We start from the raw sequence: 12,996 nt of genomic DNA on the forward strand, positions 1-12,996 counted from the left end.
TCATTAAAATACAAATCAATTTTTAACATTTCTGACATGCGTTTTTTTGTTGTTATTCTGTCTCTCAATGTTCAAATAAACCTACCATTAAAATTATAGACTGATCATTTCTTTGTCAGTGGGCAAACGTACAAAATAAGCAGGGGATCAAATACTTTTCTCTCACTGTATGCCATTTTTATATTTGAGAATTAACCAATGATATTAGGCCACACTTGGCCATGATTGCAGACACCTGTGTGTCTTTTGACACTATATAAACGAGTCATCTCGCAGTGTTTGATCAAACTCTGATGAAGACAGCGTGGCTGTCGAAACGTTGGATATTACATTTGTGCATCTGAGCTCCTAGAGTGTGCGGCTCTCCCTTATTTTCAAGTTTACGCCATTAGCCAGCACCTCGCCTTAATAGGTGTGCGTTTCTTTTTCTTCTAGATCAAACGCCTAAAGGTACCACATTCATCTGTACAAACAACAGTACGCAAGTATAAACGCCATGGGACCATGCAGCCGTCATACCGCTCAGGGATGAGACGCGTTCTGTCTCCTAGAGATGAACGTACTTTGGTGCGAAAAGTGCAAATCAATCCCAGAACAACAGCAAAGGACCTTGTGAAGATGCTGGAGGAAACAGGTGCAAAAGTATCTATCCACAGTAAAACAAGTCCTATATCGATATGACCTGAAAGGCCGCTCAGCAAGGAAGAAGCCACTGCTCCAAAACCGCCATAAAAAAGCCATACTACGGTTTGCAACTGCATATGGGGACAAAGATTGTACTTTTTGGAGAAATGTCCTCTGATCTGATGAAACAAAAATATAACTGTTTGGCCATAATGACCATTGTTATGTTTGGAGGAAAAAGGGGGAGGCTTGCAAGCCGAAGGACACCATCCCAACCGTGAAGCACGGTTGTTGTTGTGTGGGTGCTTTGCTGCAAGAGGGACTGGTGCACTTCACAAAATAGATGGCATCATGAGGCTGGAAAATTATGTGGATATATTGAAGCAACATTTAAAGACATCAGTCAGGAAGTTGAAACTTGGTCGCAAATTGGTCTTCCAAATGGACAATGACCCCAAGCATACTTCCAAAGTTGTGGCAAAATGGCTTAAGGACAACAAAGTCAAGGTATTGGAGTGGCCAACACAAACAATTTAAATGCAATGCTACCAAATACTAATTGTTTACTTCACAATAACTTCTGACCCACTGGGAATGTGATATAAGAAATAAAAGCTGAAATAAATCACTCTACTATTATTCTGACATTTCACATTCTTAAAATAAAGTGGTGATCCTAACTGACCTAAGACAGGGAATGTTTACTAGGATTAAATGTCAGGAATTGTGAGAAACTGAGTTGAAATGTATTTGGCTAAGGTGTATGTAAACTTCCGACTTCAACTGTATATGCAGAGAAAAAGGGTCGGCCCGAGAATTGAACCCTGTGGCACCCCCATAGAGACTGCAAGTGAAGGATGTCTGGAATGCAGTAAATGAAATGGTGTCATACACGTGTGTGGTTGATATCATTCCATTGACTCCATTCCAGCCAGGAAGTATGCGAGAACAATGTACAGGTAATTACCTTTGCACTCAATAGCAGCATCCAAGCCTCCACCGAGTATGGATGGGAGCCGCAGCTGTTGACTGAGGTAAACAATGCAATTGTATATACAATTATCACATATATTATAGTCTTTCAAATGTGTGATTGACTTAGTGTTGTTATTTGTCTATTGCTATTTTTGAATATAGTACTTTCAGATCACTGAAACCCCACCTGATGTGGTGGAAGTTGTCGAACCAGATCGGAACGCCTTTGAGGACCACCTTCAGGCACGGACTGAGAAGGATGTGGAGGTTTTTGACCATGTAAAAATAATTGTCTACTGTTAATTTATATACTGGCCCTCCAAGAGATATGTAAGAAATGTATTTGTAATACAGGTGAGACTGAACATTATCAAGGTGCAGGAGAAACAGAAGGAGAGCTACCGGAGCAGAATCAAAAAGGGGACCAAGTGCTACGACCTTCCGGGCGAATTACTTGGTTTGGAAGAAGGACGAAAGGATGGCGAGATCTGAGAAACCTCGCTGCTCTGGGGTCATGATCTTTTAAGGTAAATATAAAAAAATTCATTTGATAACTATTTGCATTTGCACACAAAATAACCTGAAGCTAGTTTTAGTTTCTCTAGCACTGATATTTTTATCTTTGTCTTCCTAGGGTTACCTCAGTGGAAACAAACAATCTCCAGTTTTAGCAGTTGGACGGTCGACCACTGAAGCACTGTCGCCCTACACTTCAGTGAAGCCCAATAGACAAAGTATGTTAAGCTTTGGTTGACATTTGAGAAAGCAAGAAATGGTAGTTATGCTGAGCTTATAAAAATGTACCTATTCAACTGTCTGAGCACCGCAGGAGGTATCCCATCCACCATAACCGTTGAGTTCATATCAGTCTGATTCTCTATGCTCTGAGTCAGAGGGGGACCAGCTTGGGGTAGGCTATACCTTCCAAAAGTGTTGAAAATTATGTATCTCCCATTTATAACACTGCGCCAATCCATAAAATCTTCTCACAGTACAGTGTAACCTGTGTGTTTGCTTGTTTACGTCTCTGTCTCCTTACCTGTTCACTTTAACTCTGCTCCTGTTCTCCAGGACCTAGGGGTTCTGCCCAACACCCAGATGTGGATCCACCTGATGTCCTCCATTACCAACCAACCTTCAACTTTTCATTACATCGTCTACAGCTACTGTTATTGTCATGATGTCATTATCTGCTAAGATAGTTTTCTTGCTCTATTATATTGGGCACATAATATGTGAGATACACAGATTAACTAAAAACACTAGCACTGCAAACACTCAGAACAAAGGAAGCAGCAGTGCCTGGACTTCTGTCTCCCTCTTAAGTCCCCCTTTCGAGACTGACAGGCATAACCTCCCACCCACACAGCAATCACCTCAATATTCCACACACCAGAATTCAGTATTTTAGTCTGATTGCCATGTGAGTGTACACTTTTTTTTTTACTGACACAAGTCTACCAAAAAATATAAAAGTTTATGTATTAAAATTAAAAAGTTGTACGGTATCCTTTTGTCGGGGTAGGTTCCTTGTTCCTTGTCAGTCATTGGCTTATTGGTGAAATCAGCAGTCAGACAAGATCTTAAGTAAATCAATCAAACTTTTATTAATGCAATTTGAGACAGAAGTTGACAATGGAAACAGCACGTATGTTTCAGAGTAAGTTCTGCACCCCACCTAAGGGTGCAGCTGATTTTATACATGTGATCACTCCCTAGTGGTATGATCATCTACGTCAATGTACTGTATGTGTGTATCAATAAGCTGAGGTTACCTTATAAGGCAACCTAGTACAGTAGCTTCTCTGAATTTATTTGCATTGTCCACTGTCACACAATATCAAAATGTCAAAACCAGACAGTGATTACTTCTCTTTATCTAGTTTCGGTCTGACTCAGACCTAGCCTGCAAGCACACTCTCGCAACAGCCAAGGCTTAACCACAAAGACCAATATAGATAGCTTGTGCAACATATAGTGTCAGAGTTTTTAGACACATAGCAACAGTATCTTATAAGGCCTGCAGCAACACATATGACTCTTAAGGTCCCCTTAATCCCATCACTTTGATGGTATTTATTTCTTCCACATTATTCATTGTTGTATCCTAGGACCAACGATACATATATATTCAACCACAAGGGTGTACTAATGAGCTATGCGAGATAGAAAAAAAATGAATCATAATAGAGGACTACTGAAATTATATTATTTCAGTGTAGACAAGGGAAGAGCAGGTTAAAATAAAAACATGACAGCCAGACAAGCCAATGTATGAATCAAAATGATTTGCATATGAATGGAGTGGAAATTAGCTGACTTTGTGATCTGTAAGGTAAGTAACTTTAATGTGTCAAGCAGATTACACGTTTCCTTTGCCATTTCCGAAACGTAGCAATGTTTAAGACATGGATATAATGTTGTAATGTTAACAACGTACCCAAAAGTAGTTTGAAGTAATGTTTTAATTTTATTAGCTTAACAAAACTTGTTTGAACAGTGAAATTGTTGCGGAAATCAGCCTTGTTTGCATAGCAATGATGAAAACAATTTTGGCTGAAATGATCGTCAAAATTCTAATCATTAGGTCATCACACTGTGAATATAGCAATGGAAGGTAATAGTTTATCGAATCACATTGTGACACAGAGGGGGACACTTTTTGGTCAGGGGGCATTATTTGGATGACAGGCCCAGGCTTTACTAGGGCTTCAGAATAAAGACTTCAGCGTAAAGACAGGTGTGTCTGTATGTGTGACTGTGTGTGTCTGGTTATTGTAGGATAATTACAGTGTATTCCCCAGGTTATTTTTCTGTCTATTAAGCCGATCTGTCTAGAACAAAACACTGTAATTGTTAGTCTTTAATTCCTCTGTTATATCAGGGATGTAGTGATCTGATTGGTGGCAAATTGCAGCCATTTCATGAGGATGACAATCAAAAGCATGTTCATTTGCTTTGCCTGATAGAACTCATTGTTCAAGCGCACAGGCTGCATGTAGATGAACTCAAACCAACAGTTCCCAAATGGGCTCTGGTCAAAAGTAGTGCACTGTATAGGGAATAGGGTGTTATTTGAGATGCAGGCTAGTCTAGTTAGTATCAATCAAGAAATGACGCTACTGTATATTATACAACTTTAAACCAGATATGGAGTACATTCCAAGCTATTGGATCTGCTTAGAACACTAGTAGAGTCCAGCACGAAGCAGTTTTATGGAGCCGCACCCGGCCAGCGCCAGCCACATCAATTCCGAGCCCCACCCGATAGCCGACATCAGGACAGATTTTTTTTTCCGCGAGCCAATCCATGACCCGCCAAATAACATCCACATGTTGTTTTTACTCGTTTTAGTCTATTCGACTCCCTACATGAATTAATTTGTCTGCATGTCTATTTAACATTTGGATTAAAGGAAACCATGCCATGAGAACGATAGGCCTATCTTCTTATTTTTACAATATCATGTGGCACATTGACAACTAAAATCTCTTTGAAAAAGAGCCTTCTTCTTACCTAATGAAAGCCTATAGCTGACATAAAACAATACATTAATATTAAATATTGTTTTGATAATCAAATAGTTTCATTGAAACAAACAATTCCCAGAATCTAATAGGCTATAGGCTGCAAAAATAGCCTACATTTATTTAGTAGGTAATTGGCTACTCAAACTTTTACCAGCTGTACAGGTTTAATGTAACGACTGTCATAGTGAGGGGACCAAAGCGCAGCGTGTTGAGTGCTCATAATGACTTTATTTTAATACAGAACACTAAAGAAAATAACAAAAGCGAAAACGATCAGCTCACAGTTCTGTCAGGTACTGAAGACTAAACAGAATACAACTACCCACAAACACAGGTGGGAAAAAACCCTACTTAAGTATGATCTCCAATTAGAGACAACAAGGACCAGTTGCCTCTAATTGGAGATCATCCCAAAAAAACTACATATAAATAGAAAACTAGAAGTAAACATAGATATAGAAAAACAAAACACCCCCTGTCACGCCCTGACCTACTCTACCATAGAAAATAACATCTTACTATGGTCAGGACGTGACATTTAAACTTGATATGGCCTGTAAATGGTCTAAATGAACAAAAGTCTCAATGTAATAATTAACTGATTATTAACTCAATCATAAACAAATAACCGCTTGCACTTTTGCAGGCTGTGTATCCATCTACCAGGTTGTTCTCCTTGTCCACAATGACTCCAAAATGCTTCCAAACAGGGGATTACAATTGTGCACCACCTTTTTTCACGGCGGTGTATTCAACCATCAGAACCTTTCTTTTTATTGCTTCTGTTATGTTAGCCATTTTCATGTGAGCTAGAAGTCAGGGAAAATGTAGTTGGCAACGTATTGTCCCGTAAAGGAAAGGAACATAAATTCTGCACATGGACAAATTAGGAATGTTTCAGCATCACACAAATATTAGACAGTTCCCTACTCCACTCTTTCGCTGAGTGGCTGGTAGCCTAGGCCACGTCTGCCTCACCGCTCACATAGCCTAATGGAATTCAAAACACAATTCAACACAACAAGCTCCTTTGTAAAAATGTTTTATCTTGATTTATAACGTTTCCGACCTGCAATATGAATGCTCTGAACTGCGAGCCGACCCTCGGTTTGAAATAATGTTTTCATTCTAGCTGCCAGCTGATTTCTTTTGTGGGTCAACCTCGGGGAACCGTGGGTATCCGACCCGATGCAGGACTTTACACCACATAGGTCCATTCCATAGAAATATAATGAGTTCTGAGTTATATATGATATCATTTTAGTTTTGTGGTCCATACTCTAACCCTAACACACTGAACGGGATCTACATGAAGGAACCCATCTTAGAGGTGACAATTTATCAGCTTTATAGAGATGCTGCTGCCCTACTATCTGAGTCCAACACATGCATATAGCTCATTTTCAGCCTCATCTCCCTCCTGACAGGCCATACAGTAGATTTAGAGTCTGGATCTACCTGCTAGCTGACAGTAAATCAGAGAAGAATCTGGACGTGAGGACAATGCAGACAGACAGACCTGCCTGGAGATTATGCTGCTGCCTTCAGAACACCTCCCCAGGGAGTAGGAGAGGTTAATAAATGAGTGTGTGTGTGTGTACACCTCCTCAGAGACCAGGTGAGGGTTTTGTTAGAGGCAGACTGTTAGAGAAAGAAGCTAGCAGACAACACCGGAGTCCCTGGTGGACCGCTTCTATGCTAGCCAAATCTAAACAGACAAGGTGAAAGGCGTTTTACCGGTCTGATGCTGTAGTCACTAGAGCAGGGGTGGGCAACTCCAGTCCTCAAGGGCCTGATTGGTGTCACACTTTTTTTCCATCCCTAGCAAACACATCTGATTAATCAGATTGCATTCTAAACTGAAGATCATGATTAGGTGATTATTGGAGTCAGGTGTGTTAGCTGGGGCAAAACTGTGACACCAATCAGGCCCTCGAGGACTGGAATTGCCCCCCCCCCCACCCCACCCCCGCACTAGAATATAGTGTTAGGTAATGCTGATATTTGCTTACCTTAGGCTACATTTGTACCTTAGAAAGTAATAGAAACCTTAGCCATTCTATTGGCATGTGTACCTTACCTATATATTTTTTGTCTCTGATTGTGAAAAGCTTGTGTAGAAATGTGTTTTTATGCTTATACTGTAACTATACTTTGCATTTGAGCAGGGTTTAATTGATAGTCCTAAGCTACCATACTCTATCTATAGTGGTCTACTTAATGAAACATTGTCTAAGCACTGTTGTTAGCCCAGAGATAGAGAGCAGGTGACTTGAGGATGGCCGTCTAAAATAGCATATACAGTAAGAACAGACTGTACAATCGGAAGGTGAACATTGGAGGGAGGGTGGACTAACTAGAAGGTAGTGCTTCCTGCTGACATCATGGATGGAAGGAAGGCTCAAATGAAGTGTCTATGTATGCATCCCAAATGGCACCCTATTCTCTATATAGCGCACTACTTTTGACCAGGGCAAGGAGCCGACCAAGGGGTCCCACTCTTCCTGCCTGTGCTGCTATTCTTCTGGTCTGAGTAAGGCTCCCAAAATAAGACAAAACACTTGGGGGGATGTAGCTACAGTAGGTGTTGAGTGATATCACCCTCTGCGGTTTCCACGGTGTGTGTGTGTGTGTGTGTGTGTGTGTAAGAGCGAGAGAGAGAGGGCTAGGAATTAATTGTGTGTAAGAGGCTAGGAGGGAGGGAGGCATCACGAGGGACAGACTGAGTGACTGACTTTTCTGACCCCTCGTCTCAGCCATTCAGTGCAGCCTGAGACAGTCTTCCCCTCTGGGAGACTGGGGTTGTCAGTGGAACATGGTCAACACAACAGGAGACACTACATGTATTCTCAGACTCCTTATCACAGGATGTCACTGGAGAAATTTCATTGATCCTGATCGTTTTAATACACTTTTCCCCATAATTTCGTACATAATTGTCACTATTTTTTGTAGCCAGGATTGGCGAATAGCTGATTACATGTACATCGAATTGCAAAAAAAAGTACTGTAATCGGTTACGTTACCAGCGAAAATAATATATAAAACTTGATTATTAGTTATTGGATTACTTTTAAATTCAGAAAGGATATTGAAAAAAATAGTAACAATAATTACATTCACACCTTTCTGTTTTCTCAATGACATCAAATTCAGCATTGAAAAAAGGTGCAAAAGGTCCATCTGAGCGAGTCTGACTACAAGTCAGAGACCACTATTTTGACACAAAAATTTGTTTGATGGATTATTTTTGTCTTCTTCTAATGCCTCTTAAGGTGAAAGTAATCCAAGTAATCAGATTACATTACTGAGTTTGGGTAATCCAAAAGTTACGTTACTGATTACAATTTTGGACAGGTAACTAGTAAATGTTATGGATTACATTTAGAAAGTAACCTACCCAACCCTGTTTGAAGTAGTACTTTCAATGACATGAACAGACTTCACTTCAGTTGCGTCCCCTGGTTTTAACAATGGTGGAATCTCCCTACAGCCATTGCTTACACCAATCCTATGCTTTTAAATCCATGAAGGGAAGTGTGCAAGTGTACACTTCTGGAAAACGGTAGAGAAATGGGATGCAGTCAGATCTACAGTGCATTCGAAAAGTATTTCAAATTTCTGTTTTATCAATGACATTAAATTAGAGAGGAGCCAAGACAATGCACGAGTGGCTTCGGGACAAGTCTCTGAATGTCCTTGAGCGGCCCAGCCAGAACCCGGACTTGAACCAGATCTAACAATCTCTGGAGAGACCTGAAAATAGCTGTGCAGAGAAGAATGGGAGAAACTCCCCAAATACAGGTGTGCCAAGCTTCTAGCGTCATACCTAAGAAGATTTGAGGCTGTAATCGCTGCCAAAGTACTGAATAAAGGGTCTGAATACTTATCTAAATGTGATATTAATTGTTTTTATTTTTAAATATATTTGCAAAAAGATTTAAAAAAAATGTTTTTGCTTCGTCTATATGGGGAATTGTGTGTAGATTGATGAGGGGAAAAAACAGTTCAATCCATGTTAGAATAAGGCTGTAATGTAACAAAATGTGAAGAAAGTCAAGGGGTCTGAATACTTTCCGAATGCACTGTATATGCAGTACCAGTCAAAAGTTTGGACACACCTAGTCATTAAAGGGTTTATCTTTATTTTTACTATTTTCTACATTGTAGAATAATAGCGAAGATGTCAAAACTATGAAATATCACATATGACAAGCATTTCGCTACACTCGCAATAGCATCTGCTACCCATGTGTATGTGACCAATAACCTGTTGGGGCTAGGGGGCAGTATTTTCACGGCTGGATAAAAAAACGTACCCGATTTAATCTGGTTACTAATCCTACCCAGTAACTAGAATATGCATATACTTATTATATATGGATAGAAAACACCCTAAAGTTTCTAAAACTGTTTGAATGGTGTCTGTGAGTATAACACAACTCATTTGGCAGGCAAAACCCTGAGACATTTTCTGACAGGAAGTGGATACCTGATGTGTTGAATTACCTTTAAGCCTATGCCATTGAAACACACAGGGGTTGATTAATGTTTTGGCACTTCCTATTGCTTCCACTAGATGTCACCAGCCTTTACAAAGTGTTTTGAGTCTTTTACTGTGAGATCTGACCGAACAAGAGCCATGGAACGGTGATGGCCGATTAGACTCTGGCGCGAGTTCATGTTGGGTACCCTCGTTCCAATACGTTATAAAAGAGAATGCATTCGTCCACCTTGAATATTATTCATGTTCTGGTTAAAAAAGGCCCTAATGATTTATGCTATACAACGTTTGACATGTTTGAACGAACGTAAATATATTTTTTCCCCTCGTTCATGAAGTGAAGTCCGGCGGGCTTAAATCATGTGCTAACAAGACGGAGATTTTTGGACATAAATGATGAGCTTTTTTGAACAAAACTACATTCGTTATGGACCTGTGATACCTGGAAGTGACATCTGATGAAGAGAATCAAAGGTAATGGATTATTTACATAGTATTTTCGATTTTAGATCTCCCCAACATGGCGGCTAGTCTGTATCGCAACGCGTATTTTTCTGGGCGCAGTGCTCAGATTATTGCAAAGTGTGATTTCCCAGTAAGGTTATTTTTAAATCTGGCAAGTTGATTGCGTTCAAGAGATGTAAATCTATAATTCTTTAAATGACAATATAATATTTTACCAATGTTTTCTCATTTTAATTATTTAATTTGTGGTGCTGACTTGACTGCCGGTTATTGGAGGGAAACGATTTCCTCAACATCAATGCCATAGTAAAACGCTGTTTTTGGATATAAATATGAACTTGATAGAACTAAAAATGCATGCATTGTCTAACATAATGTCCTAGGAGTGTCATCTGATGGAGATTGTAAAAGGTTAGTGCATCATTTTAGCTGGTTTTATGGTTTTGGTGACCCTGTCTTTGAATTGACAAAACATTACACACAGCTATTGTCAATGTACTCTCCTAACATAATCTAACTTTATGCTTTCGCCGTAAAACCTTTTTGAAATCGGACGACGTGGTTAGATTAAGGAGATATTTATCTTTCAAAGGGTGTAAGATAGTTGTATGTTTGAAAAATTTGAATTTTGACATTTATTTGGTTTCAAATTTGCCGCTCTTGAAATGCACCTGCTGTTGATGGAGTGCACCACGGGGGGGACGCTAGCGTCCCACCTAGCCCATAGAGGATAACATTTGATTTGATTTAGTAACCAAAAAGTGTTAAACAAATCAAAATATATTTTATATTTGAGATTCTTTAAAGCAGCCACCCTTTGCCTTGATGACAGCTTTGCACACTCTTGGCATGACGTAGTCACCTGGAATGCATTTCAATTAACAGGTGTGCCTTGTTGAAAGTTAATTTGTGGAATTTCTATCCTTCTTAATGCGTTTGAGCCAATCAGTTGTGTTCTGATAAGGTAGAGGTGGTATACAGAAGATAGCCCTATTTGGTAAAAGACCAAGTCCATATTATGGCAAGAACAGCTCAAATAAGCAAAGAGAAATTACAGTCCATCATTACTCTAAGACATGTCAGTCAATCCAGAAAACATCAAGAACTTTGATGTGCAGTCGCAAAAACCATCAAGCGCTATGATGAAACTGGCTCTTATGAGGACCGCCACAGGAAAGGACGACCCAGAGTGACGTCTGCTGCAGAGGATACGTTCATTAGAGTTACCAGCCTCAGAAATTTCAGCCCCAAAAAATGCTTCACAGAGTTCAAGTAACAGACACATGTCAACATCATCTGGTCAGAGGAGACTGCGTGAATCAGGCCGTCATTGTCGAATTGCTGCAAAGAAACCACTACTAAAGGACACCAATAAGAAGAAGAGACTTGTTTGGGCCAAGAAACACAAGCAATGGACATTAGACCAGTGGAAATCTGTCCTTTGGTTTGATGAGTCCAAATTTGAGATTTTTGGTTCCAACCACCGCCTCTTTGTGAGATGTAGAGTGGGTGAACGGATGATCTCTGCATGTGTGGTTCCCACCGTGAAGCATGGAGGAGGAGGTGTGATAGTGTGATGGTGCTTTGCTGGTGACACGGTCTGTGATTTATTTATAATTCAAGACACACTTAACCAGCATGGCTACCTCAGCATTCTGCAGAGATACACCATTCCATCTGGTTTGCACTTAGTGGGACTATCATTTGTTTTTCAAAAGGACAATGAGCTAACACACCTCCAGGCTGTGTAAGGGGCTATTTGACCAAAGAGAGTGTTGGAGTCCTGCATCAGATGACCTGGCCTCCACAATCACCCAATGTAGCTCTCTTCACGACAACAGACACAGGTTGGTTCCTTGAAACGGGCATTTATTGTATTGCACGTCTTTTTCTCCGATTCATCCACGTCACGCCGTGAGAACTATATGTTTGAATGAACACAGTAACGTTGATAAATTATAGAGTACTGAAACAAAGAAATACAAATGGCACTCGGCGCAACAATACAAATGGCGCTTGGCGCGACAATACAAATAGAACTTGGCGCGACTATAAACAAAGTTCTATAGGTTGAACAAAATACCTCGTTGGCTGCTTGTCCTGAAAAGAGGTTATTGAATCCTTAAAGTCCCTTGAAAGTCCCTTTACTGTCTTTCTTAGCCTCTGCCATCAACAATTATGACTCAGACTAAGATCTGCTTAAGTTAGATTGCACACAGTCAATCAACAAATTCCGTAGCAGTAACACAACAGAGAACGTTAGTTCCGGGATGGAACATAAAAACACAAACAATGGCCTAACGTTAATTTACCTGTTACATCACATTTAAATTCTTATATATACATCAATAAATCATTTATTTATTTACTACATCAAATAAACCTTGAATTATGTATTAATCATGCATAGTGAACACAGGATCTATGTAACAACACTTACACTCCCACCAAATCACTCATTAACTTGGAATGTGGGATTTTCTTTTAAACAAAATTATGAAAATAATTAATAAAATGTTTTAAGTCTGAATGAACGCATGTGATTTAGTTAGCCTCTAGTAAGGTAACTACCTTGTGAATAGGCCTTTCAAGGTGGACTGATCTAGTGTGTGGTTTTCCTTTACCAAGTGTAGTGTCACTGACTAGTAGCTTCAGCTTTCGCACCATGCCGTCTGCACTAGGATGAGCTTCTACAACCCTGGCAAGCTTCCACTCGTTTCTTGGTGAGCTGTCATCTTGTAGAATCACAATATCATCTACTTGTGAGTTTCGTGATTTTCTTTGCCATTTCTGTCGTTGTTGGAGGTTTAGCAGGTATTCTCGTTTCCATCTTTGCCAGAATTCATTGGCTAGGAACTGCACTCTTCTCCACCTTTTGCACAGATAGAGATCTTCTT

At 39.9% G+C, this 12,996-nt stretch overlaps 1 long non-coding RNA gene across 4 annotated transcripts; it reads left to right on the forward strand.

The window, feature by feature from the left end:
* The first annotated feature begins 1,305 nt into the window (after nt 1-1,305).
* On the forward strand, nt 1,306-3,107 carry LOC106607903 (uncharacterized). 4 transcript variants are annotated; one of them, XR_006770280.1, is made up of 4 exons: nt 1,306-1,658; nt 1,762-2,126; nt 2,234-2,333; nt 2,671-3,107. It is a non-coding gene; the product is annotated as an uncharacterized lncRNA (long non-coding RNA). The 4 variants fall into 4 exon arrangements; XR_006770279.1 differs by having other exon boundaries at nt 1,323-1,878; nt 1,954-2,126; XR_006770278.1 differs by having other exon boundaries at nt 1,324-1,866; nt 1,954-2,126.
* The last annotated feature ends 9,889 nt before the right edge of the window (nt 3,108-12,996 follow it).

Source organism: Salmo salar, chromosome ssa06 (assembly GCF_905237065.1).
Source record: "Salmo salar chromosome ssa06, Ssal_v3.1, whole genome shotgun sequence".
In the NCBI taxonomy this organism is placed as follows: domain Eukaryota; kingdom Metazoa; phylum Chordata; class Actinopteri; order Salmoniformes; family Salmonidae; genus Salmo; species Salmo salar.